Below are 26,038 nucleotides of genomic sequence, written 5' to 3'. Positions count from 1 at the left end.
TGGGATAAAAGTTCAGAGAACTAAATGACTCTCCCATAGTGTCACTGCAAGGGTCAGTGTCATTACTAGAACTCAAGTTTCAGGACTCCATACTCTACTGCAGCAATCAATTTATCAACAGTAATTTATTCAGTGCCTATTATATGCCAAGCATACATATAAACCGGCATAATGGCAAAGTCATCATTTTAAAAGCAATGCTTCCTGACTTTCTTGGTGCCTGGAGTAAAAGTAGATGTAAAATCAGTTCTTCTTCTGTTAGGTTCCCCACAGTAGAACATATCTCAAAAATAGGCAAATGCCATGAGCCCGGAAGAAAGAGGCAGTTATCTCTAATTACCTAGATTAGCTGCACTTGGTTCAAGAGTTGGTCCTGAGGTAGCTATGTGGCTCAGACGATAAAAATCAGGTCTGGAGATGGGAAAACATGTATTTACATGAACTCACCTTTCTACCTACATGACCTTGGGCAAGTCACTTAAGCCCAATTGCCTAGTCCTTACAACTCTCCTGCCTTGAAACCAATAGTATTGATTCTATTGCTGTTGCTGTTTTTAAAGAGGTTACCTTTCCTTAAAAGAGCATAACTCCCAATGATCCCTCTGCTCATTAGATAAGAGCTTGGAATATTAAGAAAGGATGAGGAAGAGATGATTATCCCCATTTTATAAATGAAGAAACTAAAGATTGACAGAAGGTAAGTGCCAGGGCCACACGGCTAGTAAATATTGGAACTAAGGTTTTCCTGAGTCCAAGTCTAGACCACTTTCATTATTTTTTTAAACATTATTTTATTTGGTCATTTTCATACATTGTTCATTGGAAACAGATAATTTTCTTTTCCTCCCTCCCCCCTCACCCACCACCTCTCCCATAGCCCCTTCCCTATCCGACGCGCGATTTGTCTGGGTATCACATGTGTCCTTGCTCTGAACCCATTTCCTTCTTGTTGGTATTTGCATTAGGGTGCTCATTTAGTGTCTCTCCTCTATCATATCCCCTCAACCTCTGTAGTCAAGCAGTTGCTTTTCCTCAGTGTTTTTATTCCCTTAGTTTGTCCTCTGCTTGAGGATAGGTTTTTTTTTTTTTCTCCTAGATCTCTACAGGTTGTTCAGGGACATTGTAAAGCCATTACTGGAAAAGTCCATTATGTGCTTTTGTACCACAATGTGTCAGTCTCTGTGTACAATGTTCTCCTGGTTCTGCTTCTCTCACTCTGCATCACTTCCTGGAGGTTGTTCCAGTCTCCATGGAATTCTTCCACTTTATTATTCCTTTTAGCACAATAGTATTCCATCACCAACATGTACCATAATTTGGTCAGTCATTCCCCAATTGAAGGGCATCCCCTCATTTTCCAATGTTTGGCTACCACAAAGAGTGCAGCTATGAATATTCTTGTTCAAGTCTTTTCCCTTATTATCTCTTTGGGGTACAAACCCAGCAATGCTATGGCTGGATCAAAGGGCAGACAGTCTTTTATCGCCCTTTGGGCATAGTCCCAAATTGCCCTCCAGAATGGTTGGATCAATTCACAATTCCACCAGCAATGCATTAATGTCCCTACTTTGCCACATCCCCTCCAGCATTCATTATTTTCCTTTGCTCTCATGTTGAACAATCTGCTAGGTGTGAGGTGATACCTCAAAGTTGTTTTGATTTGCATCTCTCTGATTATAAGAGATCTAGAACACTTTTTCATGTGCTTATTAATAGTCTTGATTTCTTTAACTGAAAATTGCCTATTCATGTCCCTTGCCCATTTTTCAATTGGAGAATGGCTTGATTTTTGTACAACTGGTTTAGCTCTTTATAGATTTGAGTAATTAGACCTTTGTCAGAGGTTTTTGTTATGAAGATTGTTCCCAATTTGTTGCTTTCCTTCTAATTTTAGTTATATTGGTTTTGTTTGTACAAAAACTTTTTTAAATTTGATGTAGTCAAAATTATTCATTTTGCATTTTGTGACTCTTTCTAAGTCTTGCTTGGTTTTAAAATCTTTCCCTTCCCAAGGGTCTGACATGTATACTATTCTGTGTTTACCTAATTTACTTATAGTTTCCTTCTTTATATTCAAGTCATTCACCCATTCTGAGTTTATCTTGGTGTAGAGTGTGAGGTATTGATCGAAACCTAATCTCTCCCACGCTGTCTTCCAATTTTCCCAGCAGTTTTTATCAAATACTGGATTTTTGTCCCAAAAGCTGGGGTCTTTGGGTTTGTCAAAGACTGTTTTACTGAGGTCATTTACCCCAAGTCTATTCCACTGATCCTCCTTTCTGTCTCTTAGCCAGTACCAAATTGTGTTGATGACCGCTGTTTTGTAATATAGTTTGAGATCTGGGACTGCAAGGCCACCTTCCTTTGTATTTTGTTTTAATTATTTCCCTGGATATCCTTGATTTTTTATTCTTCCAAATGAACTTTGTTATTGTTTTCTCTAATTCAGTAAAATAGTTTTTTGGTAATTCAATGGGTATGGCACTAAATAGATAGATAAGTTTGGGTAGGATGGTCATTTTTATTATGTTAGCTCATCCTACCCATGAGCAATCAATGTTTTTCCAATTGTTTAGATCTAGTTTTAATTGTGTGGAGAGTGTTTTGTAGTTGTGTTTATATAGTTCCTGTGTTTGTCTCGGCAGATAGATTCCAAGTATTTTATATTGTCGCGGGTGACTTTAAATGGGATTTCTCTTTCTAGTTCTTGTTGCTGAGCTGTGTTGGAAATATATAGAAATGCTGATGACTTATGTCGGTTTATTTTGTATCCTGCAACTTTGCTAAAGTTGTTGATTATTTCGATTAGGTTTTTGGTTGATTCCCTGGGATCTGCAAAGACTGACAACTTGGTCTCCTCATTGCCAATTTTAATACCTTTAATTTCTTTTTCTTCTCTAATTGCTACTGCTAGTGTTTATAGTACAATATTAAATAATAAAGGTGATAATGGGCATCCTTGTTTGACTCAGGATCTTATTGGGAAGGCTTTGAGTTTTTCCCCATTGCAGATAATGTTTGCTGATGGTTTTAGGTATATACTGTTTATTATTTTTAGGAAAGGCCCTTCTATTCCTATACTTTCTAGTGTTTTCAATAGGTATGGATGTTGTATTTTGTCAAAGGCTTTTTCTGTATCTATTGAAATGATCATGTGATTTTTGTTGGTTTGCTTGTTTATATGGTCAATTATGTCGATGGTTTCCCTAATATTGAACCATCTTTGCTTTCCTGGAATGAATCCTACCTGATCATAGTGGATAACCCTTGTGATGACTTGCTGGAGTCTTTTTGCTAGTATCCTATTTAAGATTTTTGCATCTATATTCATTAGGGAGATTGGCCTATAGTTTTTTTTCTCTGTTTTTAACCTGCCTGGCTTTGGGATCAGTACCATGTTTGTGTCGTAAAAAGAATTTGGTAGAACCCCTTCTTGGCTTATCCTGTCAAATAGTTTGTATAATATTGGGATTAGGTGTTCTTTGAATGTTTGATAGAATTCATTTGTGAATCCGTCTGGACCTGGGGATTTTTTCTTAGGGAGTTATTTGATGGCTTGTTCAATTTCTTTCTCTGATATGGGGTTGTTTCGGTATTTTATTTCTTGTTCTTTTAGTCTAGGCAATTTATATTTTTGTAAGTATACATCCATATCACTTAGATTGCCATATTTTTTGCCATATAATTGGGTATAGTAGTTTTTAATGATTGCCTTGATTTCCTCTTCATTAGAGGTGAGGTCTCCCTTTTCATCTTGGATACTGTCAATTTGTGTTTTTTTTCTTTCCTTTTTTTAATTAGACTGACTAGTACTTTGTCAATTTTATTTGTTTTTTCAAAGTACCAGCTTCTAGTCTTATTTATTAAATCAATAGTTCTTTAACTTTCAATTTTATTAATTTCTCCTTTGATTTTTTAGGATCTCTAATTTAGTCTTCATCTGAGGATTTTTAATTTGTTAACTTTCTAGGTTTTTTAATTTGCATGCCCAATTCATTGACCTCTGACCTTCTTAATTTGTTTATATATGAACTTAAGTATATAAATTTACACCTGAGTACTGATTTGGCTGCATCCCATAGGTTTTGAAAGGATGTCTCACCATTGTCGCTTTCTTCAATGAAGTTATTAATTGTTTCTATGATTTGTTCTTTAATTAGCTGGTTTTGGAGAATCATATTGTTTAATTTCTGATTAATTTTTGATTTATCTATCCATGTACCCTTACTAATTATTTTTATTGCACTGCAGTCTGAGAAGATTGCATTTATTATTTCTGCCCTTTTGTACTTGTTTGCAATGATTTTGTGCCCTAGTACATGGTCATTTTTTGTGAATGTACCATGTACTGCTGAAAAGAAGGTATATTCTTTTTGTCCCTATTTATTTTTCTCCATATGTTTACTAACTCTAATTTTTCTAAGATTTCATTTGCTTCTCTCACCTCTTTCTCATTTATTTTTTTTATTTGATTTATCTAGTTCAGATAGGGGAAGGTTCAGATCTCCCTCTAGTATAGTTTTTCTTTCTATTTCATCCTTGAGCTCCTCTAGTTTCTCCTTTAAAAATTTGGAATCTCTGTCATTTGGTGCATATATATTGAGTACAGATATTTCCTTGTTGTCTATACTGCCTTTTATCAGGATGTAATTACCTTCCCTATCTCTTTTAACTAGATTTTTTTTTACTTTGACTTTGTCCGATATCATGATTGCTACTCCTGCCTTCTTTTTATCATTTGATGCCCAATAGGTTTGGCTCCATCCTCTTACTTTCACCCTATGCGTATCTACCTTCCTCATGCGTGTTTCTTGCAGACAGCATATGGTACGGGCTTGGATTCTAATCCACTCTGCTTTTCACTTGCGTTTTATGGGTGAGTTAATTCCATTCACATTCAGAGTTGTGATTACTAGCTGTGTATTTCCCAACATTTTGATTTCTACTCCTGGTCCTGCCTTTTCTTCTTTCACTATTTCCTTCTATACCAATGTTTGTTTATATTCAGCCCCCCCGCCCCGTTCCCTCCCTTATTTTACTTCCCTTTCTACCCCCTCCTTTCTTATTCCCTCCCTTATTTTCCCCTGTAGTCTTTTTAAAATTCCCCCCCCATCCTCTCCCTCCCTTGTACTGCTTCACTCCCCACCAGTCTGTTTTTTACCCTTCTACTCTCCTATAGGGTGCACATCTATTCTCTTCCCCAATGGATTGGGTTGTTCTTCTCTCTTTGGGTCAGTTTCAAAGTACATAAGAGTTGAGTATTTCCTTTCTCCAACCTCTTTACCCTTCCAGTGTATTGATGTTCTCCCCCCTCCCGCCATGAGCTTCTTTGTGACATATAAATTTACCCCCATTTGTTTCTTTTCCCATTTCTTTTAGTCATAACCTCTTTTCTTTTTTAGCTCTAGTCATGTATATATACATATATATGTATATATACATAAACATGTATATGTATTTATGTATGCATATATCTATATACCTATTTATGTCTTGTCCTTTCATCCTATACAGTTTGTCACTGTTCCCTCTGAGTGTAATTTTTCTAGCTGCTCAGGTGATAGCAACAGGTTTTAAGAGTTACCAATGAACTTTTTTCTTATAGGGATAGATATCATTTTAACTTATTGAGTCTCTTATAAAATTTTTGTTGTTGTTTTGTTTGTTTTTTTTCCCCCTCTTTTTTAATTACCTTTTGATGATTCTCTTGAGTTCTGTGGTTGGACATCAAATTTTCTGTTCAGGTCTGGTCTTTTATTTATGAATGCTTGGAACTCTTATGCTGTGTTGAATGACCATACTTTCCCCTGTAAGAATATAGTCAGTTTTGATGGGTATTTTATTCTTGGTTGTAGACCTAGTTCCCTTGCTTTCTGGAATATCATATTCCATGCCTTTCAGTCCTACAGTGTGGATGCAGCCAGATCCTTTGTTAACCTCACCATGTTTCCATGGTATCTGAATGGCTTCTTCTTGGCAGCTTGTAATATCTTTTCTTTCCTCTGATTGTTTTTTAATTTGGCTATAACATTTCTTGGTGTTGTCAGTTGGGGATTAAAGACAGGGGGTGATCTGTGGATTCTTTCAATCTTCACTTTCCCCTCTTGTTTTAGGATCTCAGGACAGTTTTCCTGGATAATTTCCTCTAGTATTATGTCCAGGCTTTTTCTTTTGTCGTGGTCTTCTGGTAGTCCAATTATTCTTAAATTGTCTCTTCTTGAATGGTTTTCTAAATCATCTGTTTTGTGAATGAGATGCTTCATATTTTCCGCAATTTTTTCATTCTTTTCGTTTTGTTTTATAGTGTCCTGCTGCCTTGTGAGGTCACTTGATTCTAGTTGTTGTATTCTGGTTCTTAAAGATTGGATTTCATCTCTGGCTTTTTGGTCATCTTTTTTCCTTCTGGTCTGATTTTCTTTGAAGAGCGTCTTTCATCCACTTAACCTCATCTTTCATCTCCTTTGCCTCATTTTCCAGCTGGTTGATTTTGGCTTTCAAGACACTATTTTCTTGTTTTAGTTCAAGTGCCTCTGTTTCCAGATGACTTATCTAAATTTTTCAGTTCTTTTCCTAATTGTCTTCAGCCTCTCTTAGTTGTGCTTTGAGTTCTTCCACAGCCTGTATCCAATTTGCTGGGATTTCTGGTTTATCATTTGCTGATCTCTCCCCCTCTGTTCCATTTTCTGAGTAGTAGCTGTCTATTGTAGTTTCTTTCTTCTTTTCCTGTTGTTTGCTCAAATTCACCCCTTCTTTACTCCCCATATTTGTCTGTGCTCTTGTTCCTCTCATTTTCTTTGTTTTTTGGGGACTTCTATTAGTCTCCCCTCTTGGAGCTTTAACAGAAGATCTCTTGGTGTAGTCTCTGGGGGCAGGTTTTTGGGGGTTTGAGCTTCCCTGTCCTCTGGAGGCTTTTGATTGGCTTAAAGTCCAGCAGTCAATGAGGATGGGTGGGGAGCCTGGGCTTCCCTGCCTTCTGGAGACTTTTGATGGGATTAGGTTTAGCTGGTTCTTTCAGAAGACTCTGCTTTCCTAAGGGAGAGGGGTCATGGCCTCCCTGGGCTCTGAGGGCTCCTGAAGGGATTAGGTTCAGCTGGTTTGGATTGAATGAGCCCTAAATCAAAAAACCTCCTCCTCCACAATCTGTGTTGAATGCCCAGAGACTGGCCCAGGTTGCTTTCAAGGAATGCCCTTTGATGGCCCTGTTTCTGTTCTTTCAGAAGCTCTGAGGGCTCCTGATGGGATTAGGTTCAGCTGGTGTGGGCCTAATGATCCCTGAGCCAAAAAAAAAAGAAAAGAAAAGAAAAAAAACAACCTCCACCTCCACAATCTGTGTTGAATGCCCGGAGACTGGCCCAGGTTACTTTCAAGGTAAGCTCTTCTGAGCAAACCCTTTGCCTGCCCTAAGGTTTCTCTCCTTTCAGTAGCTCTGAGGGCTCCTGATGGGATTGAGTTCAGCTGGTGCCCTCAAGCTGGGACCTCACTTGAGACTCAGTTGGAAAGAACCCAGCCAGGGGGCTACAGGCTTCCCCCTTCTCTCTATGTTTCCCTGCCTTCTGTGTTGGACATCCTGGAGACTGGCTCAGGTTGCTTTCAAGGTGAGTCCTTCAAAATAGCCAGTCCTGGGGCCCTTTTGTCGGCCCTGAAGTTCCCGCTGCTGCCGTGGGCTCAGCACTCTGGGTTGGGGGGGATGGGTCCTGGGACCTTCCTTCTGCCTGCCCCTTAGATCCAAGTGATCTAGGATTTTGGCTTTTGGGGGGCTGTACCTTTTGATCCATGTCCAGGAGGAGGGTTCCCTGGGTCTGTCCTGTTGTTCAGCTTGAATTTCGGTGTCCTAGGAGCACTCGGTTTGAGATCAGTAAGGAAGGGTTTCTGAGGTCTGAACTTTTGCAGCTTCTAAGCCACCATCTTGACAGGAAGTCCACACTTTCTTTATTTAATAGGCACCTTATGAGGCAGCTAGGTGGCAAAGTGTATAAGATAGCTGAAGTACATAAAAGAGGTTCATTGTGCTGCCCCCAAATCTCTTCCTTGAGAATCACCCATGAAATACATCACGGTGCTCCTATTTTTTTCTGAAGTATTCAAAAATTTAATTAGAAATCATAGATTAGAGCTAAAAGCGACCTCAGAGGCCATAAATTACCATTCTCATTGTTTTACTGAGAAGAATTTGAAATATGAAGAAATGAATACTTCTCTGAGATCACTCAGGTAGAGCTTGAAGGTTTGAACCTGGATTATCCAATTCCAGATGGAGTGGTTTTTTTTTTTTAGCTATATGCTGATTCTTATACTTTTCTTTCATTCTAAAGTGATTTGGCATTTCAATTTGAAATTAAAAAAAATTCTCTTCAGGATAAAAAAAAATAATAGCTCCTTGGCTTTGTGGTAGAACTTTTGGCAAGTGTATTTTTCCACAGTGGCTTGTCTTGGTGAGTGAGCTTCTCTCCCTCTGTTAGTAGCTCTATGACTTCACCTGTACTACCACAGGAGAAAGCTATCACCATTTGGGGGAATGGGTACCTTTAGTGAGCCTTTCAGTGAGCCTCTCTCCTTCCTTCCTACATTCTTCAGGGCTATAGGATTGTCCAAAGATGATGCTAAATTAATCATGCCTTTATTCTGATAGGTAATTGCAGCAACTGATACTTTGAAGGAGTATCTTTGTTTCATTCTTGGGAGACAAAAGAATCTCACTCCCTCTCTACTGCTTAGCTGATTCTTTTCTAATTTTGGAACTAATTATACATGGCAGAGCAACTTGTCAGGATCCTCCTTACAGCCTGTCAGATTTTGTCATCCTTAACTAACAGTGCATCAGCAAGATTTTCAAATTCCTTTAAATGAGCTTCTAGTCATCATAACAGGTTCATAGATATACAAGAGCAATTTAAGGTGAGATACATCTAAATCAGCTCTCTCTGGAAATAATTTATAATCAGATTCATCCACACTTTAGAAGAAATTTCATCACTTTTATTGTTCTCAACTTAAAAATCTCATCACATTTATTGTTCTCAATTATAATATCAGGATGATGCTTAACCCTAAATAAGCATCATCCTGTTATTATAGTATCAAAGATGTTAATACTTTAGCATTACATTTTGTTCCCACTGATCATCCCATTAAGAGACCTAAAATTCTATGGTACTTTAATTGCTCTAATATTCTATGAGTTATTAAGTATACAATTCATTTCATTTCAAGCTTAAAGATCATATGCTTAAAATCAGGAATTCAATAGATAGCATTTTAATTTATTAAGTTAAATTTTATCTAAAAATTGTGACCATCTTTTCTCTCCCTTGCCACTCATGTAGTCATAAGATCAGTCAGCCAATCAATCAATCAACATTTTAAAATAACTACTATATGCTAGGCCCTGTGCTAAGTTCTGGTTTAGGATGGATTAAAAACAAGGAGGATCAGTAACATTAATGTTATTCTACCCCTAGTTACCACTGAAATTTCTTTCTTTCTTTCTTTCTTTCACTGGCAAATGTCCTCTACCTTCTGTGTTTCTTTTTACCTTAATTCATCAAGTCCAGGCTTCCTTCTAAGTCTTGGCTTCCTTATCTACCATTTCACTGAAATATTTGTGTGCAAGATTTCTCTAAGAATCACTTCTTTGCCAAACCCAAGAACCTTTTTGCTACATTTAGTATATTTTTAAGACTGCCCCGCCTTCAGTTTACATGTCCTTCTCTCTCAGGGTACAGCATTATTTTACATTGGCCTTCTAGATTTCTGACTCCTCTTTACATGTCTGTGACATTTTTCATTTTTCACTTCACAGATATTCTTTTTTTAACCTCTTTCATTATATGTACAAAGGGGAATATACATACATAAATATACACATACAAGCATGCACACATATTTATCCCCTTTGAATATATTTTACACTTGTATATATAGATGCATATATATGTATATATATATGCATCTATATATATATATATATATATGTATGCTGTAATGGATGGGAAAATGGAGCCACCCATTACATATACCTTGAGAATAGAGAGTGAGAGAGGTGGGATGGAATCAGAAGATGGAGAGGAGGGAGAGATTAGTCCTCCCCTCTCTTTCCCTAGTGAGAACAGCTCAAGTTGTCTGTGGAAGGAACAGACTATGTCCCTTCAGAGACCGAGTTGAATGTAAAGTCAAGGACTAAAGCTGCTTCTCCCTCCTTTAGGAGAAAGCACAACCTTCCTCCCCTAAGCTTCAGATCTCTCTCCCTGGATATGATGAGGCAAGCACTTGATCTAAAGAATAACTATTAATTCTAAAGGGACACACACAAGACAGGGTGAATAGGGATGTTGAGTAAGGAAGTGGGAAATAGGAAGTAGGAGATCCCTAAGATGTAACAACTGACCCCCTCCCCCAAATCCTGAAGGATCAAGCTGCTTGCCTGACCTTCCTGCATAAGTTGTGAGAGCTGTCCTGACTTCTACCCTGATTGTGGTATAAAGTTCAAGGACAACTTTAGGGGATGGAGAGGAAAATCTTTGGGTGGGTGGCTTTATAATAAAAGTTCTATCCACTCCTTTTCTTATCAGCTGGATCCAAGGGGTTTAGGTTCACAGAGAGAGATGGTCAATTCTCAGATGATTCTCTGCCTCAGAAATTTTTCTTAGACCAACCATCCTTGAGGAGCTTCCAAAAAAGAAGTGATGTAACCACTTTGAATCTTCTCAGCTCTTCTGTTCCTTCCTGGAATTCTCTGTCTTCCTTGCATGCTGGATCTGATTTTCTTCTCTTACAATGCATATATATTCAGACATGTATGTGTATTATAAAATGTATTTGTTTAGTCATTTTTCAGTGATCCTGACTCTTTGAGACCCCATTTAGAATTTTCTTGGCAAAGATACCTGACTGGTTTGCTATTTCCTTTTCTAGCTCATTTTACAGAGGAAACTCAGGCAAACAGTGTTAAATGACATGTCCAGGTTCAAGCAGATAAAAAGTGTCTGGGATTTGAGATTTGAACCCTGGAAGAAGAGTCTTCCTGACTCCCCTAGCAACAATCTATCCACTCTGCCACACAGCTGCCCCTGAAAATATATAGACTGTATATAGCATTAAAATGCATAAATATATACTTATACATTGTATATAAAAAGTATATGCATACATTCATATCTACACATACATATACATGTAAAGATATATATGTATTTATATATAGACAGAGAATATATGCATGTATTCTGGCTAAGAAAATATATTTATTCCAATCTTTATTTCTAGTAATGACCTTCTAAGCCTTGCCCTTGTCTCTAAATTCCTACACACTGTTTCTTTATGCCATCATTGAAATACAAAATATGTAAAACAATTCATTAAATAATCACCTTCATTGTCCAATTGAGCCTGATATTCAGCAAATATTTAAGCACCTACTATATACAGATATTTTGCTAAGCACTTGGGAGTTGCAAAGATAAAATACAAATTTGCTTTCAAGGAGCTCATAATTCAATAAGGAAGAGGTGAACCATAATCTATGTATTAAAAAGCTACATATAGAATAAGTTGTAAATAAACAGAAGGCAACCACCAGCCTTCAAATATGATAGTTTACTTTAGCTTTAAAACAAAAAGAAAAACCAAAAACCTTCAACAGTCCTTGTCATCCTCTCAAGTTATATCTCTCCTGCTTTTTCTCAGCTATACTCCATGAAAAATCTGTTGATGCTCACTGCCTACTCTTCCTCACTTCTCAAACAATCCTGAATCCTTTGACATCTGGCTTCAGACTTCATTACTCAACAAGAATCCCTCCACTCTTTCAAGCTTAAAATGATCTCCTAATTATCAAAACTTATGGCATTTTATCAGTCCTAATACCTCTTAACTTCTCTTAAATGACTGAAAAATATTTGACATTGTTGAAAATCTCCTTCTACTAAATATTCTCTCCTCCCTAGTTTTCACAATACTGCTCTTTCTTTCATCGGCCTCCTACCTATCTGACCACTCTTTCTTACTTTCTTTTTTTTTTTAGGTCATCATCTTTTTCACAGCCTTCGAACTAAAAGTGTTCCCCAAGTTTCTATTCTTGGCTGCTTTCTCCCCCTCCCTATCTTCTTTCTTGTTAACCTTGTCTTCCCTCCTAAATCCTCTGCTCTTTCAAATTTTCATATTTCTTTCAAAGGATAATAATATACTTCTGACCCAGCTGCTCTCCCTCAACCTACATATCCAGTCATTTGCCAAATCTTTCTGTTTTTATCTTCATAACATCTCTCACATATGACCTCCTCTCTCTCATTTGCACAATAAACAGGTTCTTATAACCTCTTGCCTAGATGATTGCAACAGCTGCCAATTTGGTCTCCCTGTCTGAGGTCTTTCTTCCCTTCAGTAGATCCTCCACATTGCTGCCAAGTAATTTTCCTTAAGTACATATTTGACAATGTGACTCTTCTATTCAACCAACTCCAGTAGTTTCTAATTGCATGTAGCATAAAATACAAGCTCTTCTGCTTAGCTTTTAAATTCCTACACAATGTGCATCCAACCCATCTTTAGAGCCTCATTAGCCAAAACCCTCCCCCTCCACTCCATGTATTGATGTAGTCAAACCATCCTTTTCTCTCATTTTCACCTTGAACACTCCATCTTCTTTGCCCTTGATTCCAACTTGCCAATACATGTTACTGGAAGGTACTCCCTCTAGCCTTGCCTCATAGAATCCTTTCTTTCCTTTAAGACAATACTCAGGTAATATTATCTCTATAGGATTTTTTAAAATTCCAGATATGTCAATGCAATTTTTAATATTTGTTTTCTAAAATTTTGCAATCCAGTTTCTCTCCCACCTTCCCATCTTTCCCCTCTCCTTAATACAACAAGTAATATTATATAGATTATGCATATATTATACAGGGGTGTATGGGGTGTTCAGGGAGGGGTAGTATCTCTGGTATGGAGGGCTTGTCATGCCCTCTTAGGGCAGCTCTCCAGCCTCTGACCCCCATCTGACACCCAGCTCTCACTTGTGGCTCCCAGTAGCTGCTAGCATGTGGCAGCAGCCACACCCCGGGCAATGGCTTCAACAGGCCGGCTAAACCTTGTGAGGGTAGCCATCGGGTCTTAGACCCCTGGTGAACCAGGGCTTTGCTCACCCAGCATGTGAAGACTGCTTTGGTGGAACAGACAGAAGAAACCAACAAGAAGGTTCAACGGCTGAGATGGCGACGCAGCAAAGCACTGTGGAGTGCTTAGGGCGTGTTGGAGCACAAAAGACAACATAGCCATCCAATGCAGCTGAGGAAGTCTCCAGGTGTAATGACTTTTCGTGCCACTGGACTCAGGCTTCCAACGCTGAGAGAGTGGGACTGTCTCTGTGCAACGACTTTTCCACTTAAATCTCCACGCACAAGTGTCTTTGTGCACACTCATCTATACACCATAGATGAAAACGCACAAAGACAATTGTCATCCTCGGTTACCGAGAGACTACTACTACTACTATATTATACAATGTCTATTTCCATGTTTGTCATGTGAAACAAAAAATATATTGCTTATTCTAGAGATAAGTTCATAAAGGAAATAAAATAAAGAATGGTATGTTTCAATTTTCTTTCAGATGCTATTTGTTCCTTCTATGGCAGTTGATGTCCTTTCCCATTATGAGTAACTTGGAGTTATCCTGGATCGTTGCCTTGTTGGTTACAGTTGTCATTTATAGTTAATCATTATACATTGTTGTTGCTATGTAAAATGTTCTCCTGTTTTTTGTCACTTCACTTTGCATCATATCATATAATTCTTTCTATGTTTCAAGGTGCCTTTTTTTTTAACAACTAGTCCTTTCTTTACAATTGATCTCCCTCCCAAAATACTTTCTATTTATTGATTTTGTATGTATTTGTATTTATTAAGTTTAGATTTATGCTACACATCTTATATGCATTTCTTATCTCTTCCATTACAATGCAAACTCCTGAAATATAGGAATTATTTCACTCTTTATAACCATACCCCTTATTAATACTTAAAACAATGACTTGTACATAGTAGGTAACTAACCAATAATGATTGATTCCTTCTTCCAGCCTTTACCAACTCTCATTTGAACTATAGTGCATAGAACCCTCTTTACTATCCAATTTCTTTTCTTTCTAATCACCCTTCGTACAACTGCCAAATATATTACTAAAATGGCCAACTGGTCTCATTACTGTCCTGCTAAAAAAGTTTCTGTGGCTTCATTATCTTTAAGTTCAAATACTGAGTCCTCTATTTGGAATTTAAATCTTTCCACATATTGGTTCCAACCACAACTTAACTAAATGCTCACATAGATTCAAGCATAAAATTATACTATAGCTTTATGAATTAAATGATAACATTGCATGTGAAACTTAAAACTAAGAAAGAAGAGCTAATTCATTCATACTAAGGTGTGGATACTTACTTCAAAGAGCTGAATACTTTTATATCAGTTATCTAATGTATCTTCCACATGTCCTTTTCAGTCAGTTAGGGTTTTGAACATAAAACCTTCATAGCAAATTGAAAAATTAGGGAAAAGTGCTGTGCTTCCCAAATCACATGGGTAAAGAAAGTAGGAGATAGAAAGATTTTTCTTCAAAATGGCATTACTCTACTTAGTGAGGTGGGAGTTAGAATTCTGAACTATTCACAATTTTATAACTCTGTCTTTTAGGTGACAAAGCATTTCTATTCACCTGACACAAATGAACAGGTCTGGTTCACTGGCTGTTTCCAAAGTCTGGGATTATTAGTTCTTTTCTTCTCTCACCAATGTAATTGGGAAGATTGATCATCTAGGTTTATAAAATACTTTAATCTCTTCTAATAAAATGGAACATGAGCTGAATTTAGACCCCTATAAAGCATGAAAGAACTGAATCTTGACAAAATCAAAGTCAATATTTTCAGTGAAAGGGATGATATTTTAGATAATGCTGCTGAAAGAAAAGATGAGAGGTCAATCTACTTTCTACCATCTCCTCCAAGTTTCCTAAATACCTGGTCTTGGTGTTCAGATTGCACAGAGGAAGGAATTATAGAAAGCAAAAACACATTTGACTATTTCTTATCCCTTGGCATCCCATTGTTCTGTCCATGTTGGAGTGGATCAACCTACCTCTGCAAGGGGAGAGGGAGAGTCAAACCTTTCTACCCTCAACAAAGGATATTTTTAGCATTTTTTTCCTGGAAAGAGATAAACTCTCTATCCTCTCCCTTTTCTCCTTCTGTCCAACTAGACTATAATAAAAGGAAAAAATAAACTGAAGAGAAACCCCAAGGTGCGAGTGAGAAATTCCCTACTCCTTCTTATGATTGTTTTATTACCAATTTTAAGGTCTGGTTTCATTAAAATTATAGCATTGGCATAGTTAATCATTGTTAGCATAGATTGTAGTATTTCACTTAATGAATGAGGCCTTGAATTTGTAACCTTAATTTCTAAGAATTCATTATGTTTTATTCTATTAGCAGGTGTTCTTGATACAATTCTAGCATAAGTCCAGCAATGCCCCTATTTGTACCAGTAACCTATGTAATATAGTTTCTGGCCCAATACGAATACTGATTTTGGATACAGATATTTCTAACTCTTTCTTTTACTGTTAAAATTTATTGCAGAAGAGTTCCAAGAATAGATATCAGTCATCACCCTGAGTGATTTTTGGTGACCTTCTGCAGAGTTACCTTCTGCTTAATTGGCTCTGATACATTCCCTTGTTTAGATTATGCTATGAAATTTACTATTGCTGACCTTAGTGCTTGGGTTATATTTTTCTAAATACTGTCCTTTGACAAACCTAGAGGAAACTGCACTTCATCAGTATGGTATATTGCGTGCCATTCACAAGAACTCGACATCTTTGGTCTTGACCAGAGTCCAGCTTTATTATGAGACTGGTCCTCTCTCAAAGAACCTATTTCTTTTTTTGACTTGGAGACTTTGTTTTGCTTTTTGGCATCTCTGTCAATAATTTTTTGCCACAAAGGCAAAGTTTGCCTTGATCCCATAGCTTATTATTTTTAAAAAATATTTCTTGTTACAATTCCCAAATATCTCTCTACCTCCCTCCCCTCTCCACACTAGATAAGGAACCATTTGACAAACACTATATATGTATATATATATATATATATATATATATATATATATATATATATATATATATATATATACATACTATGTCTTGTTTGCTTCTGTTTTTCAGTTCTTTCTTTGGAGGTGAGCATACACAAGAAATTCTTAAAACAGCATTTCTGTTGTTCTCTTGGTCCTGCTCATTTCACTCTTCACAATTTCATGTAATTCTTTCTGAAGTTTAGAAATATTCTAAAAGTTGTGCCAAAAAGATCACAATCCCAGGACAAACCACCAACCACAAGACCAAGGTGGGCTCCAACTCCAATTGATTTTCTGCTATTTTTATTTAGAGATTCATTTCACCTTAGCCCATTGCTCAAAGGGCATTATTTTCCTACATTAATCATTATCCATGTGCTATCACACAATTTCTGGCTTTCTGCATGTGTGTCTTACTCCTGTAGGTGATGAAATTTGAATTCCTTTCCTTCCTTTATCCCAATCAGCCCCTATTTGTACCAGTAATTTATGTAATATAGTCTCTGACCCAATAAGAACACTGAGTGTGGATGAGGATAAGTCTAACTCTTTCTTTTACTGTTAAATTTTTGTTAATATATTATGTTTAAAGTAATAATATTGTTCCTCAATTGGAATTTTTCACAGTAACATGAATTTCATAATTTACCAAAAATTAAAATTCTAATATTAATGACATAATAGAAAGAACACTACCTGGGATGGGGTCATGAGACCTGGGTACACATTTGGCTATCACTAGTTATCTGATCTTGGGTAAGTCACCCATCCTTTTTGTATCTCAGTTCCCTCATTTTAGAGAGACTTTACTTAGAATGTCTGTTTTTCATGATCTGTTGTTTATACTCTTTTACTCTGAATATTAGAATGGATCTAGTAACTTTCAAGGATAAATTCTCTTCTAACCTGTCCATTAGTTAAATATTTAACCTTTATAGAAAAATGATCACAGAACTAAAATTGCAAGAATCAAAAGGAATGCTGACCTTGAGTGTAGCACTTTGAAAACTTCCCTTATTTTTGTTCAGTGATTTCCACAAGGAAGAATACGAACAATACATCCATGAGAGGTGGTTGTATAGCTAGGAGAATGAAGATGGAGAGAAGGTACAATGTTTTATTTGGGAGATGAATGAATTATTAGAGAAGTTAGAGGCATGGTCTTCAGAAAAACCTTTTAGAATGGATATATATAGCCTTATCCAGTCTACCCACCTTACACAAAACAGGTTATTTTTTCAAATAGGTTTTACAATGAGATACTGTCAAAGATTTATTTTCATGATCTAAGATATGATAAATGAAGTTGTTCCAGCTTCAAAGTACTCTACTTCAGGGGATGCTTGAGCTCAATCCCTGTTGACTAGTCAAAGACTCTCTAGGTCATTATGAATTTTAGCTTTAAAAACTTTCTATATGGTTTGTCAGGGGAAATTTTTCCTACTTTAAAAAAAATGTCTATTAACCATATCTAAAGGAGGCCAATTTTCCCTAATGAGTCTTTTTTCAAACTTCCAACTATATCCAATAGTATTTTTGTCACTGAGACAAGTTTCTTTGCAAGTGGGAGCCATGGTTACTTCCAAGTTAGATAGAATATAGTAGTTCATTCATATCTTACCTGTCCTTGGAAGGGTACTAAGCTATAACTGAAACAACTAAAGTTCATAATATAGTTAATGAAAATGTTTTATAGTTAAACTATTGTCACTATTCATAGAGCTTGACTAGTTTTCTATTGCTCATAAATAAGGAATCTGTGTCATGAGATGTGTCTTCTATTGTGGATTATTCTTGAGATTGGATACATTTCACCTAATTCTTGGTATAGAACATTCAAAAGATACTACTAAACAATCATAATTCATAGCACATACTACTCATGTAGTAAAGAATTGAACTGAAAATTATTGACATATATGTCCCTGCTCACCTTTGTTCCATGACTCCATTTGCCAGGTGTTGTAGAAAGCATTCTTTGTCCAGTTTGGGTTGGACATTTGAACTCTGTCATATGCCCTGACTGAGATTCTGTGCTTCTATAATCCCTCAGAGAGAATTACAACTATCAAATTTACATATTAATTCATTTATAGACAGTAATTTATTTAGCAACATCTATTATTTAATGATTAATTGTTTTTGTTGTAAGAATCATGATTCGATCTTCTGGGTGGCATTGAAATGTCATAGATGTGTGTCTCTGTATTAGTCCTTGTTTCTTCAATAAAATATACACATACTTATATTTATCTAGATGTATGTAGATGTATATATATACATATATATACATACACATATATTGTGGGTAGATGCATAGATATATTTCACTTCAGTGAAACATTCTGAATTTTTAATGGATTACTATTATAGTCTTAATCATTGCTGGAGGTTCACATATTCCTTAGGTTGATTGTTTTCAATCACTACTAAGGAATTTAGTTTACTTGAGAGCTCTAATTCAGTGCTAGAGGGTCATTGTCACCTTACTATTGGAAAGTATTTTGTTAAGAAATTAAGCTTCTATTTGATATAAATTCTCTGGAAATTTCACACTTAACCTCAGGGTATGCTAGGGACGAGAGTTTTGACAGATCCTTGAATGATCCAGAATGAGCATTTCCTCATACCTATTGAAGTAACTAAAAGCAAAATTTGGCTGTCAGGATGGAAAGATTTTCTTTCAACTGATCATTTCTAGTTATTGAAGTAAATTGGCCAGATTACCAATGAACAAAGAAGTGAAAGGAATGTTTACCCTTACTAGGAGAACATCTAACAGATTTATTTTGATAGAGACAACTTCAGAACTTTTGTTGAAATGTAGCATCAAAATGCTTAACCAAACAGCAATAGCTAGCTGGAGAGGAAACTTTTATGACACTCAATTAAAAGGATATTAAATATTAATTTGCATTGGGACCTTTCCATAACTTTATCTGAGCAAAATAACCCATATTCTAAATAAAGCATAAAGACATTGAAGAATTTAAAAACTGCTTTTCTATCTTTAGATATGATAATGAATTGGCTAGTTTTTCAGGATATTGGGGGAGTTGTGAAATTTTCTTTTTTCTGTAAAAGGAAACATTTAGATTTAATGATGAATTCTATCTCTAAATTGTAAGTTTTTAATATTTATTTTTATGTCATGAACCATCACAAAGTAATGCTTTAAATGCAAAAATAGTAAAATAAAATGCATAGGACTTAAAAGGAAAATATTTTGAAACATAAATATTAAATATTTCATTTATAAGTTTGTGAACCCTATTTAAGAACCTATATTCTAAATTTATGATCCTGCCACTTTCATAGGATTGAGAATATGGGAAAGGATGCCTTTCTCTCATCTTTGAATTCACAATGGAAAAAGACAAGGAGCTAAATCTGAATCATTTGATGAAGACTTCCATATCATGGCACACCATAAGGTTTACTTTTCTCTGAAGTCTCATTTTATAGACTATTATTGGAGGCAAGGTATAGTACTTGATGAAGCAATGGTCTGATTCAATATGTCAGATTCTATGTTCCTATCCAGTAGACTGACACATACTTACATGAATTTAATTTAAAGTGAGGCAAATCAGGCATTCCTTTTTAAAGGCCATTTGCATGCCACACAGTCAATCTTAAACAAAAGCAGTTTTGTGGTTATCTGAGCATAAAAACACTTACATAACTTTTTTAAGCTGAAAAGCTTTTATCCCCTTTAAAATTATATAATAAAAGTAGCAGATTTTTCCCCCTCAGTATGAACACATTTCTTTTCAAGAACAAGAAAAAAATGAGAAAGTCTCTATAAGTAGACATATAATATTGCAATTTATACTTAATGTATTTTTCTGAAAGATTGCATAACATTGTTGTTTGATTTTTATTTTGCTGCTAAGTCAATGGAAGTTTCCTTTTCAATAGGAGAGAAAATGTAATAAATGCAAAAGGAGAGAGTTCAAATCGAAATGCTATGAGAAATTTGTGAGGAGAGGAATAGAATTGATTCAGGAAATGCATAATGGAAAGACTGAGATTGAGGGAAGATAGACCTTGAAAGAAGTAAAGGACTTAAAGAGAATTTATTGAAGTTGGGAAGAAAGAAATAGAGGTGGGGATTCAGGCATAGTCTGAGCAAATGCCTTTGAATGGGTGATAGCAGTGGGTATAAAAACAGCTCAGATTGAATTAAATTTAACATATATGAAGAAAGAAACACATGAAAATGCTGGTCAAATACAGTTTCACATAATTTATAGCTGTGAGTGATCATAGAGAAGACAATTTAATTAACTAATTTTATGGATAAGAAAACCAGCCTAGGCAGTTTAAATTACTTTGTTAATATCACAAAATTTTGTTGGAACCAAATTTTGAAGTCTTTTAAATAATTAAGTTTGCATATATATATATATATATATATATGGGGGTGGGTAGGGGTGTTTTAAATGTGTATGTATGTATAGACACCTTCAAAAACATTTCATATCTCTCCATTGACTACTATAATTATATATATAAAATATGTATATATGATTATGCAAAAATAGTTGCTCATTTCTATTAAAGATTAACAGCATCATTTTCTATCACTCACCAGTGAACTTATGATTAAGAGATATTTAGTAATGCTTGTGTTTGGGGGGTGTGGAGTGTCCAGAGCTGAGATATCAGGCACATAGGGATTTCCGAGCAAGGGGACCTCACAAATGCCAAAAGACAACTAAAAAATTCTGGAGCATTTTCTGGGGAACTGAGAAAATAATTGATTTGTCCAAGATCTACACAGATGAAATTCCATAAATGGAATTCAAACTTACGTCTTATTGATTCTGAGTAGAATTCTCTATCAATAAATCCTTCTCCCTCTACAAATATTGTAGTATTAACCACCATGCAAAAGGACAGAATTAGAAGCCCAACTTCTACACTGACTATAATGATGCAATGACAACAAAACATAAAAAAAAAATTCAAAAGATACACTGTAAGACTAGTTTTGCTCTTGGAGAAAGAAGAATATACTGTTCTCCTTTTGTTAGGGTGATAAATTATTGGAATGAAATATTGCATTTACTTTCAGACAGTTTATTTGATTGTCTTATTTACTTAGCCATTTTTCTTTATTTTGAGGGTGATTTCAATGGTGGATTAAATGAGGAAATGGCTATGATATCTAAAAAGCAATAATTGCTTTCATTTTTGTGACAGAGAAGCATGCTTAGTTTTAGTTGAAATGTAATTAAAGGATAAAGGCATAAGATGAAACTCCTTAGCTTGTGTATATCTTCAATGAGAATGATACAAAAAGAAAAAAGCCATGAAATTCTTTCTCTTAATTAGGCTAATATTTTAATAAAAATAACTACATATTGAATTACCTTTATTCTGATGAGCAAAAAAAAATTAGAGACAGAAACAAAATTTTAGAGAGAAGAATTCAATATTATATTTAAAAATTCATCTTTATGTGCTTTTTAAGGACTTTCCTAGTACTTTTCAGCAATAATTATTCAATTTCTCAATACAAGATTTCCTTCTCAGGAATATAACCTTGGCATGTTCACAAGTGAATAAAATATATTTATGATAATCTTGCTACCATAACAAGCATGGCTGTGGAATGTAATGTTCTCATATACTAAATATTGTGATTAATAGATAATTGCTGACTATATTTCAAGGGATCCAAACCTTATATAGGTGAGTACCTACCTCTCCTCATACAATTAAAACCTCATCAATTTAGGTCTTCTCATGCTGGGAGATTTTTTTCCATATTATAACAGAATTATTCCACTAAGGTTCTGCTCAATATGCTTGTTTTTGGCCTTCTCTGAGGCTTTTATTTATCTTTTTAAAAAATAGATTACATGTCAATACAATGTTTAATAACCATATTTCAATATTTTGTAATCCATATTCTCCTCCATTCTCTTTACCCCAACCCCTCCCCAAGAAAGTAAGTAATATAATATAAATTATACATATGTTATTGTACAATATTTATTTATTATACAGCATACAACCATGTACATCATGCTGTTTAACAAGACAGATATTGCTTACACTAGAGAAAAATTCACAAAAGAAATAAAATGAAGAATGTTAGTTTAATCTGTATTCAGACTCCATCAGTTCCTTCTTTAGTGATGGATAACCTTTTCAACACTAATCCCTTGGAATTGTCCTATCTCCTTGCCTTGTTGATAATAGTTAAGTCATTCACAGTTGATCATCATACACTATTGTTTCTATGTACAACATTCTTCTGATTTTGCTCACTTCACTTTGCATCACTTCATATAAATCTTTCCAGGATTTTTGTTCTCATCTTGTTTGTCATTTCTTGTAAACAATTGTATTCCACTGCAGTCTTATGCCACAACTTTTTCAACCAATCCCCAATTGATGGACATCCCTTCAGTTTCCAGTTCTTTACCACCACAAAAAGAGTTGTTATAAATATTTTTCTGTATGAAGGTCCTTTAGCCCTGTTTTTAATGTCTTTGGAATATAGATGGTATTTAATTTCTTTGGAATATAGTAGTGGTATTCTTCCCTAGTCTTTACCATTCCTAAGTACAGCAATCTGGTCATCTGCCTGTTAGCCCATCTCCTTTCCCATTTACATATTACCTAGATGATGCACTGTAATATTATTTCTTGCCAACAAACCATTCTTAATGAAATGTGGCATCCTGCTTTTACCCAAAATACATATTTATTTTTGTCAGTCTGGAAGTTTTCCAAATTTTGGTTGATAGAATCAGTGAAAAATAACTGAAATGCTTATTATGTACAGAATGCTGTACTAAGTTCTCAGGATACAAATAGAAAAAAAGATATAATCCTGCTTTCAAAAAAATCTCACTCTGGTTGATAGAAGCCACAGATATATAGGAAGGTTCAAATGTAGAGTGAATGGAAAAACCCTGGGGTGCTTTGTTTATAACAACCAGTTAGAAATAATTCATCAGAAGAGTGTAACAGTAGAGTAGAAAATAAGGACTGGAAAAATTAGGACATAGTAATGGGGCAGATAATAAGAGTCAATGGGCTCCCATTGTGCTAGAAGGATTGTAGTTAGTAAGTCCTGATTTATCCAAGCAGAATGAGCTGCTATCAAGTCAAAGAAATTGACACACATTAGAGATCATGGGATGAGAATGAGGGTTAAAGTAGAACAAGGATTTTATATTCCTTCCTGTAGGGGGGAAATCTTGGGGGAGGGATGAGTCTAAGAAGAGAAGGAAAATATCAGTAAAATCAGCAGAGAAATCTCCAGTGGAAGCTTTTCCCACCTAATTTCCCAATAGGTTCTGGGCATTCTGGATCTAGAGAAGAGGGGCGGGGGGGGGGGGAAGGGATGGACACTCAGAGCCTTTCCCAGAGATTGAAGATTCACAGTCTATGATTTTTTGATTCAGTCAAAAACATTGGATGATTATAGATATAAAAGACATGTTTTTGCCTCTCAGAGCCTCTTGTGATTGTTTTTTTTTTTTAATGTACAGGAACATTTACAGAATATCTTTTGATCCAGCTATACCACTACTGGGTTTGTACCCCAAAGAGATAAAAAATATATATTTGTACAAAAATATTTATAGCCACACTTTTTTGTGGTGGAAAAGTTGGAAAATGAGCAGGCACCCCTTGATTGGGGAATAACTGATCCAATTGTGGTATATGGTAGTGATGGAATACTAGTGCGCTATAAGGAACTGCTTGATTTCTCTATGAACTGGAAAGACCTCCATGGACTGATGCAGGATGAAATGAGCAGAAGCAGGAGAACATTATACACAGAAAGTGAAACATTGTGGAATGATCATGTGTAATGAACTACTACTAAGAGGTATACAATGATGAACATTTTGTGGAACTTATGAAAAAGGATGTTATGCACATGTAGAGAAAGAACTATGGTAGTAGAAATGCAGAAAGAAAAGCATATGATTTGTCACTTGGTTATATGGGTATATGATTTGGGGTTGTGATTTTAAAAAGATTGCTCTATTACAAATATGAATAATATGGAAATGGGTTTTGAGTAATAAGACATGTTTAAACCAGTGGGATTGCTTGTCAGCTCTGGGAAAGAGGAGGGAAGAGGGGAGAGAGAACATGAATCATGTAACCACAGAAAAATATTCTAAAAAAATAAATAAAATAATGTGGGGAAAAAAGTATGAGAACATTTCCAAATCCAATTCAATCTCCTTGTCCCCTCCTATTTGATTGGAGAAAGTATAATTGGTATAGTTGGTTAAGGAAATAGATATGCTGCCTTTTTCCTGAAAGGCTCTGTATCATTTCTTCCCTTCCAATGTACATTCTAATACTGATTGACATGGACATGCTATCTCTTTTCCAGAACCAGTCTCCTTCCTAAGTTTTTTTCTACCTCGGAGACTATCTTCACTATTTATATAGAGCTATAGAGCATTTTGATAGGACAAAAGGCAGTTTCAATTCTCCTCACTCTTCTCATGTGCCAGTTGCCATGAACTCTATTATGTACAACAGACTTTTCTTTTTTTAAGAATCTATACAATTCTGCATGTAACTTTAAGAATAATCTTGCTTGTCTGTGATTCCTTCTGACATTTCTTCTATTCTGCACCTTTAGGAGAAAAAATTCTTTTTTAAAGGATTATTTTGAAAAATTTTTTACTTATTTTTTTGGTCAATTCTATCTTTTCATCCTTGCACTCCCAACAAACAAATTTCATAAAGGAAGAACAAAATTCTCCTAAAATTATGCATAGTCAAGCTAAACAAATTACTCACTCAAAACTTTAGAAGAAATTCTGTGTTGCAAAAGCCTGTGATAAAAGCAATGTCTCTTCTGATTTAGAATTAATCCTCCTCAAATGGAGAAGATGACCTATAGGTCAAAATAATACTGTTCTAATATGGATTAATCTCTGATGATTCAGAAGGCACCCTAGGAATTCACAATGCCTCAGCATTATCATTATAAACCTCATTTATCATTGTACTATAGATGTGAAGAAATGCCAAATACTAATGTCAGATAAATCAGCTTTTACTTCGAATGTAAGTTTTACGTGATGAAAAAAAAAAAAGCAATAGAACTTAAGTTCCTAAGAGAGTGCATTTCTATAAAATGGTATTCTTTGTTGTTTAAGGAAATTTCCAGCTATTCTGTATGATTTCTCCTTATTTCTCGATGAATCACTTAAGATTTACTTACTGTTTTTAGATTCTCCTCTCGGTGGGGAGAAGAGTGAAGAAATATGATGATTAAGTGAGAAAAATATTTATAATGCATCTAACACAATGCCTGGCAAATAATTGCAACTTAGAAATGTTTATTTCATTCCCTTCCCCTGAACCTACATGGACTTTCTAAAAAAAAACTCTAGGACCTCTATTAGTCACCACTGGTCACTCACATACTCACCTTCAAACTTATATAGGCTACCCTATCTAATCACTCTGCTCTCAGACCTGATCCTTATTTCAGATTTGGACTCAGGATACGAAAATGCAACATCATTTTGGAATATTCAAATGCGGACAATGTCTATATCTCTAAAGCAATAACATAGGTGGACATTTTTCTTCACAATCTACATTGTGACTAGAGACTTTATAAAGGATCTTGTAAAGTCTAGAGTCAGAAAGATTCATCTTCCTTGATTTCAAATCTCAAATCTCAATTCTCAAACACTTAACTAGTTGTGTGACCCTGGACAATTTATTTTACTCCTCCTTGCTTTAGTTTCCTCATTTTAAAATATACTGTAGAAGGCAATGGCAAACTACTCTAGTACCTGTGCTAAGAAAACTCCAAATAAGGTCATGAAGAGTTGGATGTGACCAAACCACGAAAGTAAAGCTGTAAAGACATTGTTTTTAATCAACTATATT

Source organism: Monodelphis domestica, chromosome 3 (assembly GCF_027887165.1).
Source record: "Monodelphis domestica isolate mMonDom1 chromosome 3, mMonDom1.pri, whole genome shotgun sequence".
NCBI classification, from domain to species: domain Eukaryota; kingdom Metazoa; phylum Chordata; class Mammalia; order Didelphimorphia; family Didelphidae; genus Monodelphis; species Monodelphis domestica.
Note: the sequence above shows the minus strand (reverse complement) of the source record.